Below are 19,510 nucleotides of genomic sequence, written 5' to 3'. Positions count from 1 at the left end.
TAAGTCAAATAACTTGTAATATTCACAAGTTTGAATCACCAATCCGACTTACTGGAGGACCTGCCCTTAACAGCCATGCTAACCTTGCTTTTTATCTATTTCTTTGAAAAATACTTATACAGAAGTCTTGAGAGCTATGAGTCTGAGAAAAATGATCTTAAAAGTTCTCAAAGTATATAAAAAGCAAAAAAAAACACCAATTAGTAGATCCCACAAGATTCACCTCCCTCCCTGCCACCTTCATCTCTCTCTAGCTCCAACAGAGAGAAACTGCAGCATTGCTATCCTGTTTTTTATTATACATTTTTCCCTTTTGAGTTAAAGATTTTAAGATTTCGAAAGCAATGGAATGGGAACTAAAAGTCAGAAATGCAGATTCAACGTTCAAAATTTGACCTAAGGTACTTAAAAAGAAATAAATAATATTATATCTTATATAACCCAAAACTTACAACGCTGTCAATAACAGTTTTAATTACATATATTCACATTCATAAAGGAAGATCACCAAAATTACCTATATAATTGCTAGCAGTTAAAGAACAAAATATTTTTCCCATCTGATTTTATATAAGTAGACATCACATGATTGCTTCTATTGACCAATAAGAAACTGGTAAAATCAGGTAGCCACCCACCATTCTAATTTTCTTTTCTTACTCGATTCAACTTTTCCGGCACAATCAGTCTTAAGAAACCAAATCAAGAAATCAGACATTTGTGCCTAATATAAAATTGTGTTTCCTTACAGTTCATGAACAAGAATCCATTGTATATAATACAGGTATTCAAAGATTTATTATATTTTTCTGGAAATTTTAAACATAGGGCTAGTTCAGAGTCAAGATTAGAAAACTGAATTTAAGCTTTCAGAGAAAGACAGACAGATACATGCAAATCCATCAGAACTGCTAATCACAATCTCTCAAAACATAATGGATCATATAGAAATAACCACGCCTTTGCCGTACTAATATAATCAAATAGAACAATATTAAAATTCATGACACAAATGTTAAAAAATCTATTGCCATCTTAATCTGCCCTTCACAATGAGTAGGAAATGTTTCTAACGCATTACTTAAACTTTCATTTTGTAGAGTTCTAACTAAATACTTGACATCCTTGGGTAGATGGAAGAAAAGGAGGCAAGTTGACTAATTCTGAAAGCATCCCTTCAAATATCATAAATACTATTCAGACTAAATGGAAACCTATATCCATGGAAAGTTAATGCTGCAACACCACCAAACAACACATTTTGATTTTGTTTCCTCCCATTAAAAAGGAAAAGGGGGAAAAAAAGCCAAACTAGTTGTATTACACATATTTGACTAAAATGGTAACGCTCAGCTCATCTTTGTAAATTACCTGGCTTCTTCTCAGCCTTTAGGGTATATTCTTGGGCTGCTCCTTTTCAGAATTCCTCACTCTGTTTATGTGTTCTCTGGTTCAACACAGTTGTTAGAGGTCTGTGAACAATTTTACAATTCCCACACACACCATATGATATCTATTAGGAAGCAATGCCACTTTTCACTTACCAATTCTGGATAAAGCAGTATTTCTTGGTGACAGAATGCTGCTGCTTCCGTTCGCTAAAACTCCCTCTTCACAGCTTGATAAATCTGATTATAAAATGTCTTTGTTCCAGATCACACGAGGCGCTTTTCCTACGAAAGTTTTCTAAAGAGTTATCTGCTTTTCATTCCTGTGACAAAACGAATAAGAACAAGGGGGGGGGCGGAGAACAGGGAGTTAAGTCCACACAAGTTCCTGGCAAAGATTTGTAGCTGCATTTTTCTGAGTTTAATCAGTAAGCTATATTAAAGTGACAGTTACCAGTTCAGGAAGTCAGAGTTTGATCAAGTCAGCCACAATCAGTTTGGGTGTCTTCCACTGATGTGCAGACCCCAAGGAAGCAGTCACTTGGTCATCTATCACATGTGGCTGAATCACTGGACACCCGCCGCCCCCCCTACCCCCGGCTGCCCCTGTTGAGCAGCAGTCCAGGCAGGAGAGTGGCTGGACGCTTGAAGTGGGACCTCTTATAGGGACCCGCCAATTAGCTGCTGACCAATCGCAAGCAGCACCTAGTACCTAAGTCACATGACAGGGCAGTCCCTATCACTGCAGGATTTCTGAATTACTGGGGTTACACAAAGGACACTCATTCAGGAAAAGAGAAAAAAAAAGCCATAAGCCGAAACAGAAAACGCCCTGGCTGTGACAACTCCGGCTTTAAAACAGGGAACACCCGAGCCTCACACAGACAGAGAAAGAGCCACAACCAAGCCAGGATGGAAATCAGAGGAATGCCTGGCACATATTAAAACACAATCCCAAAGCAGAGGCTGAGTTTACAAACCCACTTCAACTATAAATCTACTCTTCCTTCTCCTTCCTCTACAGTCTCCCCAACAATTTTATATTCTAAACTTCTTTATTTTAAAAAGCTCCAGTGAGCCTCTGCAAAGTCGCTGTAGGAACACTGGTGACACACACGAGCCCCCTCTTTTCTCACCCCCTCCAAATACCCCTAAAGGAAATTCAGTTTGCCATGAAAAAGTTTCTTCAATGAAATACGTTTCTTTCAAAATGGTTGGATAAATCAGGCAAAATTAAACACTGCCAGGACAAATTTGTACGGTAACTACCAAATCGTATGTCTCTCCCCGTTTCTCTCCCTCTCTTTCTCTCTCATGTAATCATTTTGGACTGTTCACATCAAGAACATTCTTGTTAAGTAAATGAGCCCCCCCTTAGTGCACTAGCTACCAATTTATTTACATTTTAACATCTCCAATTTATTTCTCAAATATTTTTTATGTCCCAGGAAAAATTCAACTGTGAACACCCCACCATTTCTTTGGCCCCCCCGAAATGGTACTTACAAATGTTCTTTGTTTGGGTCTGTCGGGTTCTCCCCCTCCCCCAGCCATCTGAAGCCAGAATATGGGCTCAGCTTCATCCCTCAAACCTAAAGGCCCTATTTTGTCGTGCAAGCCTGCAACAGCTCCTTCTCTGAGGCAAGCCCGGAACACTGTGCCGCTTGCCATTCCCAATTTATGGAAGGAAGCGTATGTCAAACAAACCAGGTGATGACTCAGACTGCCTCCCCCAGCCACGTTTTGCCTAGAATGGGAGGGTAGCGTAAGTGCAGCCCATTTGGATGTGACTCAGTTTTATTAGACTGGTGATTGTAGTTAATCTGACATGCTCACATTTTACTTTTATAACTTGTACATTTCAGGATCAGAATGCACGTTCTAAATGGTTTCAAAGAATTGGATCATGTAAACGAGAAAGTTGCAAGATTATTTTTAAGGTACGGCAAGGCTCTGGTTGTATTCCCAAATATTGAAAACTTCATAATTATTCACTGAAAACTTTACAACTGAGGCAACCAAATGTTTGAGTTCACGTGACAGCAGTAAACAGGCTTTATACATTTAGGTCTACTGGAGGCTTTTACCATGGGAGACTTGGATTCTTTCCATCCTGAGGACCCAAGTTTAAGTCTCTAAGTCTGGGGCCCACGTGGCAGGTTCTTCAGGAAGTGGTCGGGAGCCTGAGAGCCATGTTGAAGCTTTCACTTTTGCATTTACTGCAATTCACATTCTAACCTGAGCTACTCACACACAAGCACACATGCAATACAATCACATCACACACAAAAAATCGGTACAGTCCTTTAATCTCAACCTGACTAAAAGCTGCAAAATGGAAACTTACAAATCATCAAATGTCAGCTGTGAAAATTCCTATTAAATAAATAGGTATGCCTAAAAGTCTTCCTCTTCAGCAAAAAGTTCACTACCAAGATGGAGGTGGCATTACATGGAATAAATTGTTCCCAGGTATTACGCAGACAGGAGGAATGCAGTAATAGGACGTGCAATTCCCCACACAAAAAATCTGGACGGCTCTGTCTGAGCAGTTTAACTATAGTTACCTCTTTTCACCATACTTCCTTTAACCTTGAGCGAAGTCAGCAACTGCTCGGACCTAGGCTTGACATTTATCGTTGATTATGCCTTGATGGATAACTAATTTTGTTAGAATATAGAAAATACGTTCTATTTCTTTAATATGTAAAAATGTTGAAATATCTTATTTTCAAATTGGTAGAGAAGGGCAGAGAAAAGGTATACAAACTGGAACAGTGGAAAATAGTAAATTCAGGAATTGACTATCCACTTTACAAAAGGATTCCCTTTAGGGTTTTACTGGATAAACCCTACACTAAATTTACATATAGAATTGACTTTCAGAAATTAAATTCACACAGTACAATTTAGAAGTGCATTTCCAAATTACACTTTTGAAGTCTCTGTATTTTAACTATGTGCACATATTTTTCATTCAGTTATTAAAACTTATTCACACTTCAACAAGGATGTATTAATCTAGCCACTTACTGTTTTTTTGAGTAAAATTTTATTGGCTTAAAGAAAGTTACCTTTCTATGATACACAGAGAACATAAAATCTGTAATTACATAGCTTTCAATGGAAATAAACACAGACTATGAAAACAGAATGTTAATAAAATCAAACACCTAAAACTTTTGGCATCTAAAAGAATTTATAACATATTTTGAAGTCCCGGAGCCAGATTTGCTCAGGTTTGAATCCCGGCTCTACCATTCTGAGCTGTGGTACCTGGGTTACAAATGTGATACATGTAAGTGCTGAGGACAGTGTCTGCCTGACAGATAGTAAGCACTACGTAAGGGTTGTCTGTTCTCTCTTCATTATCATCCAACCTCTACCCTTTAACTGCTCTTTGCACCATCGTTTTAGAGTAACACATACCTTAGTCATTCCCTAAATAACATTTCTGCATGAGAAAAATATAATTCCGTAACTTTTTAAAAAAGAATCACTTGTAACTGTTTCACCAATCCATATTTTCCTCCCAAAGTGGTTTAAATACTCGTCTGGTTTTACATTTGACATCTGTTTGGGCCTTTCTGTCCAAACTTCTCAGAGTTTCCAAAAACTAGGGCAGAACTGGGCCAGGCCAGCCAGGGAGGACATTCAAGAAGAACTTCCATTCCAGTCGGCTCAGATGGGTAAAGACATGGAAAGTCATCAGCCAGGAAGGAAGGTGAATGAGTCAAAGACAGGGAGAAACACTACAGCCCTGTCTGGGGCAGAGCACTGCCCTTGACATCAACAAGGGACCCCCAACAGAGGTTCGAGGAGATGGTTTCAGACCCAGAAACAAGTACCTGACATCTGCTGTTCATTCTCTCTACAGGGTCATCACTTAAAACCCTCCCATAGTTACCCTAAGGGAAAATCATGGAGGGGAGGGTGTGTGGGGGACACAAAAAGCACCCTCAGCATGCATTCTCTTCTATGCTGTCTTTCAGTAAGAAATTTCATTTCTTAAAGGAGAAAACTATATGGATTTCCATCTGAAAACTATATGAAGAAATTCAAGCATCTCACAAACCCTTTTGTAACAAAAGCTAATCGTTTCCAGCCAGCATATATTTGAAGAATGATAAAAAGGACAGCAACCAGACATCTCCGAGGTGCAGGCAAGCTTTATAAATATGGAACTCCTCAAATATGGTGCTCGGCACTGCTCTGGGGGATAAGAGAAGTCATTCTATGTTTTGTTTGAGGGCGAGCAACTGCTCCAATTTGTCTTTATCCAGGCAATGTTTCTGAGACAGATGGTAACATAATGGGGGGAAAGCCAGCAAAATGGAGAGGTGGTGGTTAGGATTACAAATGAGTGTTTGGGGGAAGGCTTGATTCCGTTCCCCTCCATGTGGGAGCTCGGTTCGAAGATGCATAGAGACCTGATTGAACAGTTCAGTTAAAGGCAGGTTTGGAGCTCCAGCATCCAGTTCCCTCTCGGCTGCCACTGCCGTCCCCAGGCAATCTCTAAAATACCAAATGATCCAACTGTGTCGGGTTCCCACAAACCAGAACTATAGGTCAGGATGCAGACAGACAGCCTGGGTTCCAATAATAGCTCTGGGACTATTACCTGTGGAGACTTGGGAAAGTCACTTCACTTCACCAAGGCTTTTGTTTCATCTGGAGAATGGGAATAAATGAGAAAACACAAAGAAGGAACAGAAATCGCTGCTTCAATAATGTTTGCCACCACCATCAGCTCACCAAGGGTGAGCTGTCACCCCCAGGATCAATCTTCCAACTCCTCAGGGGGGAAAAAAATCTTAGGCTTCCAAGTCACATTGGTCATTTGAAGGCTGACAAAGTGACTTTATCGTCTGTGTTTTACAATAATCAAAAATCTTTGGATAGCTGCTAGATTCACTTTTTGATTACAGCAAAGTATCCTACTTTGAGATCAGATGTGTTTCGTTAACAGTACATGTAAGATTCCCAATGTTAGAAAATTTCCATAGAAACCTGCCTACATGGCTATGTGTATGCCTCTACAGACATGCACACAAACTATGTCTAGACTTATGTAAGACAATCCGAACATTTCTTTATGAGAGCTTGCCTCTGTTCCACGCTTTTCATGTTATATAAGCAGCCACTTGGCCCGTCTTCCTGCAACGATTTCATATCTAAGCAGTATACCTCACACAGAAAAGTTTTTATTAGTTGTCTTCTTTCCCCACCCATTTTAAAGAACGAACTGACTCAGTTTTTTGATGGCAACGCCACTGGGTGGGAGTGAATATGGGAGTGGGCAGGGTGGGAGAAAGGGAGGATGAGGAGGAGGAGGAGGTGGTGGGAGCCAAAAGCTGAATCACAGCCATGTGAGTAATCTTAGGCTTTTTTTTTTTCTTCCTAAGGGTATGAATCAAATTAAGCTTGTTTTGCTGTGGGTGAAGGAAGAGGAATATAATAGCATGAATCAGAGCAATTATCAAATATGTGGCACTCACTAAAAATTAATTATAATCACTGCCTTCTCTCACATCTCTGCCAGAAGATGCCGGAGAGCTTTTGTGAATCAATATAATCCTTTACAAAAATTCTTAAGAGTTTGAACTTGATTCTCACCCTCTTCCCTTTAAAAATTTCCTTTTACACATGAATTTCAGAAACAGGAATTATTTCAGAGCTTCTGTAAGATAATCTTTGGCCCTTGGAGATAAGTGTGAAAACAACGTGGCTAATATGGGATAGAGACCAGGTTACACACTATCTAGCCATGAGTGCTGGAAGCAAAATACTGAGTTTATGAAAACAATTGCTCAGAAATGAGTTTAACCTCTCAAGAGCATTCCAACGGGAAAGCTGCATGCAACCACAAACCCTCGGGAAGAAGTGGGCATTCCTTTCATAATAGTTTTTGATGAGAATAAAGTTGTCATACAAAAGTTTTGACCTGCTTTATGCTGAAATAAGTGGATCCTCATCACTTTAAGAATTTATTAGGAGTAATGTGGAGAAAAAGATGGATCAAAACATATAAAGTCAGTTTTTTGTAACTTATACAGAATAAGAACATAGCTCAGCTATTTATAGTCAGGGTGTGTAATTAACCAGACTTATGGAAAAGCACTTCCTTTTCTGCCATATTTTTCAACCCAATCTATTTAGTAATTTGCGGAATATAAATATCACCAGGGGGAAAACACTGGCTATCTAAAGAGAAAGGCTCAAAAGACCAATTATTTTCTACTCTCCCAAGTCTACGCGTTAGGGAGTCAAGAGGGCATATTTTGAACAATACTGACACATTTACATTTTTTACTACACCAACGAACTAAAATGCATTGTCCCTTTGGTTATCTACCCAAGGTGTTTTTTTTCTTTTAAACATGGGTATGGACATTCTGCAGATAGGTAAATGCTCCCTATGAATTTAGGATCCTTACAGAATATTTCACCCACAGGAGCTAAAGGAGAATAGCGTCTTTATCACATCGTCAGGTTTTCCAAAGTTCATTTTCATTTATGGGATATGGTTTTTCGCACCAGCACAACCTTTACTGGGGTCTCCAAATAAATTATTTCAAGACCACTCTGAGTAAGCAAAAGCTTTTAACTTTTCCATGTTTATGTGTTCCTCAACTTGAAAATTTTAATCTGTAATGATGTGCTCTTTAGGGATGACAATTTGTATGCCCAGGTTTATATATCTCCAAATCTGCCTATATACTATATAACATTAACATTTTGGCGATTCTAGTCAAGATATACTTACATAACCTACAAAGACACATCAATATTGGGTTTATACGTATAAAGTGAGCCAGGCCTTTTCAGACTAGGTGACTTGGATTCCATCTTTACCTCCAGCCCTCAAGCTCCCTGCCACCCAACCCCAGCCAAGTTAATGATATTGTAGTATTTGACTTTCTACCTTTCAAGTCTGTACTCTCCCTACTTAGAATCTCCAGTTTCTTATGTAGTAGAAATAATATTCCCTAACCCAATTTTGTCACATCCTGACCTGAGTCTATTACAAGTGACTAGGAAAAGTGTGCAGAAATTTTCAAGTCATATTTTAGTTCTTTCTCTCTTTTTAAATATTCTAAATAGTAATTGCAGGGGAAGACACTGAAAAATAGGTCTTATCAATTTTCAGAGTTCAAGTCCTCTGAAAAGAAGAGTCCTTGGGGTACTCTGCATGGGTTTTTTCTGCTCCCAAATATACCAAATGTCTGGTGCTGGGGTTGGGGGTGGGGTGCTTACCGTTCCCTGGTGTTTTACATGGGAGAATCCGAATTTTCAAAGGCATAATTGATGCTAAGTGTAAATGAATTTAAGACTTTACAAATCATTCACTAACTATGCTGAGGTGACCTGGTTCTCATCTAGCAATAGAGGAAAAGAATAAAAAACTGCAGCAAGACAACTTGGAGGCCAGGCATCCAGGCAAGGCCACTGGTGGAGGTGGATGTGAAGGTGGTAGCGGTGGTCTTGGCTGGGAAGTGATGAGGTAAAGGAGTCAGTGAGGCAGAAAACAAGATATGAGGAGAAGCTTGGGCTGGGGAGATGGGAGTATCGGGGCCCCTCACAATGCAGACCACACTCTAAAAGTCTGGCTTGTGAAAGGGAATAAATAATAGAAATGGAAAAGAGAAACAAGAAAAGAAGGGCACCATGTCATTTGAAAAATACAATTTTAATAGTGAGCTTTTTTTTCCAATCTTGTACCAAGTCCTCTTTTTCATATCTTTCCTACAGTGTATCTCTCAGCTCACTTCCTAATTTTCTGATCCATCATTATCCTCTCTCCAGGATGTGGCTAACTATGGAAAAACTGCAGCCTGTGGAGAAGCAGCAGGCAACTATGGTAGGATTAAAGTATCTAGATGTATTTAAGCAGAAGCGGGCAGAGAAAGCAGAGCGGTACCTGTCTGTTGTCTGATGTGTGTATAGGAAAAGTCCTATCATGTGGAAACTGGACTGAGGCCCTAAGCAGAGGAGGGCCTTAAGAAGAGCTGGAATAGGACCCTGGCAGGGGTGTTAAAGGGGAAGTCACCCTATTCAATGTGTAGTTGACCTTGAGTCCCTTCCGACTCCGTGATTCTAGAACTCCAAGTTGCTCTATTTCAAGACCTTTGCAGAGCATTTTAAATTGCTCTAAAACAATTTATTTAAAAGAAAGCTTGTGCTGAAGCAAAAACAAATCGATGAAGATTTCCTCTGTTGGAGAGTTTTAGGTCACAAATTAATTTAACCTGATTATTTCCTCTATGAGGTGACAATCAGTGTATGAATCCCTCTAGAACATTGCTGCCTCTGGTCTCACCTCCTGTGACCAGGAACCCGCCAAAAGTGAGGTGGCTGGTTGTACAGTATGACAAAACTACTATTCCTGTCTAGTCCTACCCCAACAGGTCATGGGAAGTGAACAAGATGATCCATTAAAAACTGCAGCTAGACTCTAGTTCTGTGAGATGTCACCATGGGGGAAAGCTGGGTGATGGATACACGAGCCCTCTCTGCACTACTTTTTGTAACTTCTTAGGCACCTGTAATTATTTCAAAAGAAAAAGGTGAAAAACAAAACATGTAGCTGTCTGAAAAATTTATCTTCAAACTAATTATAACAAACCAAAGTCAAAACTCATTTTTGGATAATTAGTCCCAATGATGCTAGCTTTCTACTTAATGCTAGAGAAAGACATTCAGTAGGAAAACCAAGAAACCATAACCCGGGTACCTGGCTAAGCCTGTCCCTTTTTGTTTAATGTATATGCAAGAGTAACACTTGGTATCTTAAAAACTAAAATGTAAACTAGTAACTATGAATGACAAAATTAAGATTTATAAATTAGTTTTATAATTCTAAGACCTAGAAAAGAAACCCACTCTATTTCATCCAAACTGAAATGTCACTGATTGTAAGACACTCCATTCTTTTATGTACCATTAGGAAAGAAAGAAACTTTGCCAATTAACTACGACACAACGCCTTAAAGACAGTCCTGAATGACACTCAAACTAGCTTCTCATTGCTTTGCTCTGGGAGATTTGGCAATTTCTCCTGCCTTCAGTTGCACTGCTTGGCATGTGACTGGCAGTGCTTCTGCATGTATCTCAGCAACAAACAACAGCTTCAACTACTTGTATTTTCCTAGTTGTTGCTTCGAAAGGAAATATGGGATTTCAGTCATTTCTCCAACGATGAACAGTTGCTTCACTGATATCAAATTTACTCCCTGCTGTTCTCATGCCTTTCTTTCTGTGTACACAATAACATTTTGTTTCGACGCCAGTAAAATTTTATTTCAATAAGTGTAACGTTTTTCAGAGCATATCAAATGGCAGGTACACTCAGCCATACATAGAAGGAACAATACAACTCATGAAACTGTAATGCATGGGCAACAGCAACTGCATCATGACCACTGCCTGGTAGGTGATTGAGAGAGGGTGTCCATTCTAATACGCATCCCACTTTTAGAAATGGTCAAATATGGGAGGTGGATAGAGGGGGTGTCTTAGAATACAGGAAATATTGTAGATGCTATAGGTCCTCTTCCAGCCTGGGCAAATCCTCATTTCCCATAGCCTGTTTCTCACCACCTTGTCCAGGTAATTCACTCATTCATTCAAAAGATTTTTATTGAGTACTACTAACTCCCAGGTACTGGGCCAGGTTCAGGGGATACAGCAATTAACAAGAGACAAAGTGTCTGACCTCATGGAGTTTCTCTTCCAGAGCGGAAGGACATACAATCAAATAAATGCAAACTATGCTAGCTGGTGATGAGATCTCTGGCAAGATAGAGAAGGCAAGCAATCCTGGGATAAGGGTGGGGGTAACAGTAGGGGTGGCTGTTATTTTGTTTAGGGTTATCAGTGAAGGCAGTCCTCTCTTATTCAAGCAGGCATTCGAATAAAGTTCTGAAGGAAGGGAGGAAGCAGGTAGCATGGAGATCTAGGCAACAAGTGAGGAGGTAAGGCAAAGGAAAGAACTTGTGCAGGGGCACTGAGGTAGGAGTATACCTGGTCAGTTACAGGGACAGCAAGGAGGCCAGTGTCACTACAGCAGAATGGGCAAGGGAGAAAGAAGAGGGAGATAACATTGATTAGGTTGGGCAGGGATGTGGAGAGCAGATCACACAGGGCTTTCTAGGCCATTGTCTTTCAAGAGCTATGGTCTTTACTCTGAGAGAAATAGAAAACCATATGAGGCTTTTGGTCAGGAGAGTGGAACAATCTCAAAGGGTAACTCCTAAGGCAAGGGTGGGACAGAGCGCCTAGCTGATTAATCCAGATGAGATGACAGTGGCCTGGCCTATGTGGTATCAGTGGAGATAACGGTGAGTGATCAGATTCTGGATATATTTTAAAGGAAGAGCAGATAGGATTTACTGACATGGGGTGTAAGCTAAATAGAGGAGTTGATGGCAACTCCAGGGTTTCTGGCCCAGGCAACTGAAAGAATGGAGCTGCCATTTCCCCAGATGGGGAGGCTGGGTATGTCAGGGGTGGGGAGGTGTGTAGAGGGGAATGAAGAGTTGGGTTTTAGACATGCTAGGTTTGAGATGCCAATTGGACATCCAAGCAGTGATGAAGTTGAAATTGAGCAGAGAGCTCCGAAATGAAATCATCAGTGTTTAAGTGGTATTTAAAGCCAAGAGATTAATTTTACTTTGGGAGTGTGGACAGATAGAGAAGTGGTAGGAGGACCGAGGCACTTGAATATGAAGAGGTTGGGGCAATGCCAGTAGGGAATCAGTGAAGAAGACTGGCAAGGAACACTCTCCGGGTAAGCAGAGCACCAAGTATGGCATCAAGGAAGCCAAGTGAAGAAAATGATTTCAAGGAAGAGGGCAGGGGCAGCTGGGTCAAATCTTGCTGACAGGCTGAATAAGGACTGGGGACTCATCACTGGATTTGAAACCTGGAGGTCCTGGGCGCTCTTGACAGGAGTCATTTTTTTTGGCAGGGAGTGGGGGGGGCGGGCACGAAGCCTAACTGGAATGAAGACAGTGGAGCATGGGAGGAGAGGTATTCAAGGCAGTAAATAGCGACAGCAGTAAATAGCGACAACAGTTTCAAAGAGAAATGACACAGTCGCTGGAAGGGGATATGGGTGGGAGAAATGGATGACACTGGGGAACACATGGAGAACTGCAGGAGCCTTGATTAGGAGACAGATGACGGGACCCAGTGTGCCACGGAGAGGTTGGCCTTTGGTGAGGCAGTACACAAAAACAACTCCATGAGTCCCCATGGAGGTAGGCCAGTAGGTCCAGAGGTAGGAATGCGTGGAAGGTCTAATTTCTAATTTCTCGGTGTCATACGTCTAAGACCTTCTCTTTAGATATGGATTAATTTGTTCTCTTCTGTGACTTTTTGTTGTTGCTGTCGCCACAATGGATATGGTAAGCCCACAGCCCCAATCCAAATTTTTAAAAAAGTAACTAGAGAAACAGATTAAAAAAAAGAAGAAAGAAACAGAAAGACTTTGTTGTTGCTGATGTCACCCAGAGTAATCTGTGGCTATATACTGAAATATCTGGCAAACGTTAAACCACAAGCATTAAACAGAGCTGTGATTAATAAATAGCATTTGCATTTTGTTTACACAGCTAAGAAACACAATGAACTCTAAGCAAAGTGCATCAGTACCAAATAATACTGCAAAGCTACTATACCAACTGTAATATCAGTATCTTCTGCATCTTAGTCACATTGTTTGAAAACATTCAACTACGTGGCTTATGCAGATCCATCATCTGGACTCATGAGACAAAGTTCGGATTGAGTGTCTCTCTAGTAGGACACTGATCACCCCAGTCAGAGGCACTCCTTGTGTGGCGTCTCTCAGAAGCTGACAGTTGGTAGTCATCAGATAGTCTATCTGTGGACACAGAACTGAGGCTGATCAAATGCTTGGTAACTGAGGACATTAAACCCCATCACTGAGCTTCTTGAGCTCTAGACACATTAGGTACCTGCAAATGACATTAAAATTTATTGCAAAATGCTGCGTGTCAGTGGCTGTGAAAAGCAGCTCCAAAATTCTTAGACTCGTTATCAATGACCAAAAAAAAAAAAAAAAATCAATTGGTTTACCTGAATTAGTTTACTCTAGAGGCAGAAAGCTGAGTGAGGTTAAGTGGGATTAGGGTCAAATCCCAGCTCCACCATTTATGAACTGTGTATCTTTGGGCAACTAACTGAACATCTCGGTGCCTGTTTTCTCATCTGTAAAATGAAGGTAACCAATAATATCTATTTCATAGGGTTACGGGGAGGGCAAAGTGAATTGCTATATGCAATAATTATTATAAAGTCATAATCTCCATCTTGGAATTTAAAACTGACCACAAAAAAATTAGATAGAAGAAGCATGAGGACCCTCTTGGGAATTTGCAAAACCAGGGACTTAGCATGTTACATACCCTTGGGGCATCATACCCCAAAATTTGAGGACAATAAATAATGTACTTTGCAAAAATAATTTTTAAATTGTTTTAATGTGAAAACATAGACATCTAGTGAAGATCAGAATACAAAATTCACATTTTTAGGATAAGGCAGAGACTTGAAATAAATTGTATACATGCTTGCCTCAGGGCCTTTCATCCTCACACTTTCTGAGGTTTAGTGTCCTCTTCTGAAACTTAAGGGGAACACTGGCATAAAGCATTGCCTGCAGAGTCAGAGAGGAGATCTACAACCTATCGGGAAATCGTGCTGTGAGGGCTCCCCTATATTTAATCCCTCAAATTAGATGAAACAGACCTAGAAATGTTCAGCGACTGCTGAAGGTTAAAAAAATAGCAAGTGGTGGGGTTAGCAAGTAAACTAGGGCTCCCAACTGCCAGTTCAATCATCCTTCCACCTTGCCCTGGGATGTGGAGCCTCCCTTAAAGGGTACTTAGTTACCCAATGAGAGACGCTATGTTGTAAGTACAGTGTTTCTTAGTGGGAGAGACTGGGAATCCCCAGGGTATTTCTGAGATGACTGTGGTCTCCACCCTGAACGCTGTCAAAGTGCCCATCTCTCCCTGCCTCCCCTACATCAGGTGGCTTGAGGCTCCAAGGGCTGTTCCAGCCAGGCCTGTCACCACCTGTCCCTTACTATTAGCCCCAGACTTAAAGAGACAAAACCGGACGGATGAGGGAAATAAAGAGATGATAATATGGATAGTTTCCATTTTCAAAACTATGCACATTTTAAGAGGAGTAAGGAACGGGTGTGCCTTAAGAAGGAGAGGGGTCTCAGGGTATTAAAGTTAATTAAATCTATATCACCTACAAACTCAGTGCTCTGACAATCAGTAAATGAAATGTTGACTTGCTTGTGCAACAAAGACTTATTTTTTACCTTACTATGTGCAGTCCCAGGCTGGGCTCTGGGACAGTAGGAACACACAGGACAGAGATCTTGCCCTCCAGAATTCAAGATGCAATTGTAGAGAACAGGTACGAGGACTAGGAATGATAACGAATAAAATAAGACAACATGTGGGCTCTAAATTAATGAAACAGACAGTACCTTAAGCTTTGGAACCCTTTCTTCAAAGGAAATTTATGAGAAAGCCCAATACGTAAAACAGATCAAAGCAAGTGATCTGGTAGAAGCTGGAAGAGCCCCTGTAGGCAGCTCTGTTCTCTGCTGCCTGCCCCCAGCCTTGAACCTCACCAGCACCCAGCCATCAGAGCACTGGAGAAGGAGCGGCGGGGTGTGCTTTCAAAGCTGAGCAGCACCAATGAGCAGGTAGAAAAGGGCCCAGGGGCTAGGAAGAACTGCAAAGATGCAGGTATGGAGGCAGAAACAATGCCCCAGGTGTATTTAGGGGACAAAAAAGAGCAAAACTGTTAGGAATGGAGGCTTCATGGGTGAGAGGGTTAGAAAAAGCTGGTGGCACGATTTCCCCTTTTTGACTTAAACTCAAATCCTGAAGAGCATGCAGCAGCTGTGCAGCTGGTGAGCTGTGCAGCGGTGGCCTGGGAAGGGCTGAATGAAGGGCGTAGCTCAAGAGCATTGCCCACTGGCAGGGGGAGCAGCAGGGAGCCACACTTCCCATCCCAACTGGGGATGGGAAGTCCCGGCTCTCACTCAAGGTTCCTCATCCCACAGGGTGACCCCCAGAAGGGAGGCACATGAAGATGAGGAATCCCAACCAAGATGGCCCCTAAAATATCGAATACAAATGAGAGAGGGAGGCCAGGGCAGGTTGTAGAACATGTGCCTCTGCTTACCATGACAGGCATTTCTCAACACCTCCCCACACTTCCCTGACTTTCATCTTGTAGAGATGTAGGTCCAGGGAGCCAAATATCCCAGTTTTTCAGGAAGAAGAAGGATTGCAGCATTTATAGCACTGTGGGGCCAAAGAGAACATACCTACAGGCCAGTGTGCATTCCTACATTAGAAGAGGGCTCTGAGTCTGTCTTGCCTACTACACTGGCCCCAGCATCTTGCCCAGGGTCTAACGTTCACGTGTTCAATCACATCTGTTAAGTGAGTACATGAGAACCAAATATTAGATTAGGCAGCAAATTGCAAGCCAACTTCTTTTGTCTCTCCTCCATTAGAGAAACATTGCAGCTCAGGGGAAGTAAATGGGGTAGCAGGTTCTAAGGAAAGGGAAATCTAGGTATAAGTTACTCACCAAGTCACTGTCTATTAACAGTGCCAAGGTTACTGTATTTGCCCTCCACACCTCAATTCTTTAAGCTCTTTTGTTATGCTGTTATGCTTACCTCAATCTCAATCTAATCCTTCACTTCCTCTTTTCCCTTCTCATCCTCTTCAAAGATTTCACTCAGGGTTTGACTGAGACAAAAAAATCAAAATCACTAAGTAAATGGGGAGTGTATGTGCAGTTCCACATCAGGGTGGCAGGTGGCGCTACATCTATCTCCTCGGAAAGGAGCTAAGACCTGGGCTGTGAGTCTCTGCCCTTCAGAGCCTTGGTCCTTGCCAGAGAACTAGAAGGGTTATGTGCATACTTATGGAGTTGCTAGGAACATCTTCGGAGCTTTTACATCCAAATCTATTTCTGGGGTTTTTGAGATGTATCCCAAGTCTCTGCTCTTGGTAGCTCTGGTTGGACTTTATAGAAAGTCAAGTGTGAGGTTTGAGGGATCAGTGACTTCCAAGGCAGACGTGGTGGAAGTTCTACCTAAGGTGTATGCTGTACATCAGAAGGAAAAAACTCTTACAAGGTAATAAGGAGATGGCTCCAGAAACCCAACCACTGAAGTGGGACACTTCATCAGAGCTTCAGGGCAAAGAGCAAAATGCCCCAGAAATGAGCAGATCCTAGAATGGCCAGGACTGAAGAAATTCCTGATCATCTTGCTGAGAGCATGTAAGACTTTGGAGATGGTACCATATCCAGCATATGAACATATACCATTGTTCAGGGTAATGGAAGGTTTGGGCCAATTTTTAGAGGAAAGGAAAAAAAACGGGGCTGAAGGGGATTAGCAGAGGACAGGCTTCAATGGAAAAGCCCCTCTACCAGAGGGTTTATGAGAGCCAGGTCTAGGTGGGTCAAGACTCACTAGTCACAGCTAAGGAATTTCTATCTGCAGCCCTCCTCACTCACTCACATCTACTCCCTTGTCTTCCCCTCACCCCAGACAGGGCTTGAGCTGATCCCATACAATGCCTGCCTTTGCACTTGGCCTCTAGTGATATTCAGATCTTCCCCCTGACCTTCTAAGAACACCAGTGTTAGTCCTGGAACAAGATTTTGTTTTATCTACTTCTGCTGCCTCTTTTAAAAATATTTTATTATGTAAATTCTTACGAACAGGTACAGCGGCTGGCCCGGCGGCTTAGTGGTTAAGTGCGCACGCTCCGCTGCTGGCGGGTTCAGATCCCCGGGGCACACCGACACACCGCTTGTCAGGCCATGCTGTGGTGGCATACCACATAAAGTGGAGGAAGATGGGCACGGATGTTAGCCCAGGGCCAGTCTTCCTCAGCAAAAAGAGGAGGACTGGCATGGATGTTAGTTCAGGGCTGATCTTACTCACCAAAAAAAAAAGAACAGGTACAAATGTAGAGAGAATAGGATAATGAACCCCACATATCTTTAACTGGCTTCAAAGATTATTTTTGCCAATCTTGTTTCATCTATCCCCTTCACCACTGTTTTTCCTCCCTCATTTTAAAGGTTAATAAAATTGGTATGAGAGGGCAAGAGCCTCTCTCAGAGACACCGTTAGAAGGAGATATCAGATTATAACTCAGACCAAGTTAAAAAAAATTGTAAAAGGTTCTTTTGAGAGATTAAAACTGAGGGAAAACAAAATAAAACAGATAGACCCAGAGTGAAAGTCACTTACCACCCTCTTCAGTAGATTCTCTCACCTCAGGAAGTTAAAAAGATCAGTAGGAAAACATAAGCGATATAATATGTAAATCTTTTCAGGCCAAGAGATATATTTTTAAAGTATTATTTTAAATGGCTAGGTTGTTTTGTATTTTTCTGTGGAATTTAAATTGTAGCAGATGAAAGTTTAATATTCAATGAACCATGACAACAAAAACCTGTATGCTCATGTTGAATATTTTTAAAAAAAGTAGTATGGGGAAAAAAATCTTTATTTTTTTAAATTAAAATCCAATGTCTATAATTAAGAAGGTAGTTCCATTTTTGTGTTATTTTATACTCATATATACCTTTTTTTTTTCGGTGGAGATAGTGGTGGCATCTTTTTAAAATATAATTTTAAGAGGGCAGAGATCATTTCTTTTCCAGGTAACTAAAAGCATACTTCCTAATTAAAACTGAGAAACACACAGCTGGTCTTCTCCCAAGACTATGATAAAATGTTTTATTTTATAAAATCGGTAGCCTAGATTGTTGTATTTGCTGTTCCTTCCATCTGCCCTTTCAGTTTTGGTTAAATCCCCTCCCTTCTCTCTCTCTACTGCAACCCCGGGGCCTAAAGAACTCACACTTGCTAGGTGCTCAAAAATATTTCTGATACGCAGAATAAATCACTGTTGCTTTATCTGACGCTCTTCCCATTCTTCACAAACCTTACCTTTCTCAGCTTTCCAGCTTTCTTCTCTTGTCCCAGCTCCATTTCACCTCTTCATTGATTTTCACATTCTGACACTTAAAATAGTGCTAAGTGTTCCAAAATTTCTAAGAATTATGTATTGTGACTGATACTATGGGTACATTACCTTTTACAAATCTATGACCACTTAGAATGCTGAAGAAGAGAACCCCGTTTGGAGGGCAGATGGGAACACAGGACAAACTTCTGAGGTCTTGCAACTCAATTTCTGTCGCCAGGAACAAGCTAAACATTTAAAAATAGAACTTGTGTTTTATTAACAAGAACCACATATTAATGCCACTTGATGCTAACAAAGCTGTATCCTCATGGTACATTATATTCCGACTTTGCGACCCTACTATTTTTCATGCTCGGTAACAAGGTAAACAATGCTAATACACTGTAGCACTCCTTACTGGTTGATGGTGTCTAAAGCTCAGGGGCAATGTCATAAGCAGCCTCTAAATACCTTGGACAAAAGAATACTTCACGCAGAATGGCCGCCAGCTAACTATTACTTCCATGATGGAAAGATCTAGTGGAAGTGAAAGAAGCCAATGCTGTGAGAAATTTGGGCTGGAGAAAAAGAAGTGTATCCTGAAAGTGAAATCCTAAAAAATAACAGACCCCAGAAATCACACGTAAATCCTTTTTGTTATAGTTACTTACTATATAACTATATACTGTACCTACTATAGTTACTAACTATAACTACTTACTAGCTATAGTTGCTACTCCTTAAGATGTCTAGAAATAATATTTAGACATAGCTATTTGCTAAGATGGGTGACTCAGGCTAAAATTTCTTCCACACATCTCAGTGAGGCAGAGAGTACATTGGTTTTAATTTCTTTACTGTGTTCATTTTAAGTCATGGTTGCTCAGCATCAGCACTGTTGACATTTGGGGTCTGAGCATTTGTTGTTGGAGGGGAGGGCTGGCCTGTGCATTATAGGATGTTTTGCAGCATCTCTGGTCTCTGTCCACTAGATGCCAATAGCATCTCCACGCCCCAATGATGACAACCACAACAACAGCTCCAGACATCGCCAAATGT

At 41.1% G+C, this 19,510-nt stretch overlaps 1 long non-coding RNA gene across 12 annotated transcripts in view; it reads right to left on the bottom strand.

The window, feature by feature from the left end:
- LOC147911942 (uncharacterized) overlaps positions 1 to 19,510 on the bottom strand; it is a 96,763-nt gene that overhangs the window by 20,678 nt on the left and 56,575 nt on the right. For 4 of the 12 annotated variants that reach the window (XR_015550734.1, XR_015550744.1, XR_015550736.1 and 1 more), the window contains 2 exons: positions 18,578 to 18,696; positions 1,545 to 1,711 (listed from right to left, as the gene is read on the bottom strand). This is a non-coding gene — a long non-coding RNA (uncharacterized LOC147911942). Of the gene's footprint in view, positions 1 to 1,544; positions 1,712 to 4,421; positions 18,697 to 19,510 lie in introns of those variants that run through there. The other 8 variants (XR_015550737.1, XR_015550743.1, XR_015550745.1 and 5 more) reach the window with 7 other exon arrangements.

Source organism: Ceratotherium simum, chromosome X, assembly GCF_057802395.1.
Source record: "Ceratotherium simum simum isolate JZ-2026a chromosome X, ASM5780239v1, whole genome shotgun sequence".
Taxonomy (NCBI): Eukaryota; Metazoa; Chordata; class Mammalia; order Perissodactyla; family Rhinocerotidae; genus Ceratotherium; species Ceratotherium simum.
Note: the sequence above shows the minus strand (reverse complement) of the source record. Positions and strands in the feature narration are given on the sequence as shown.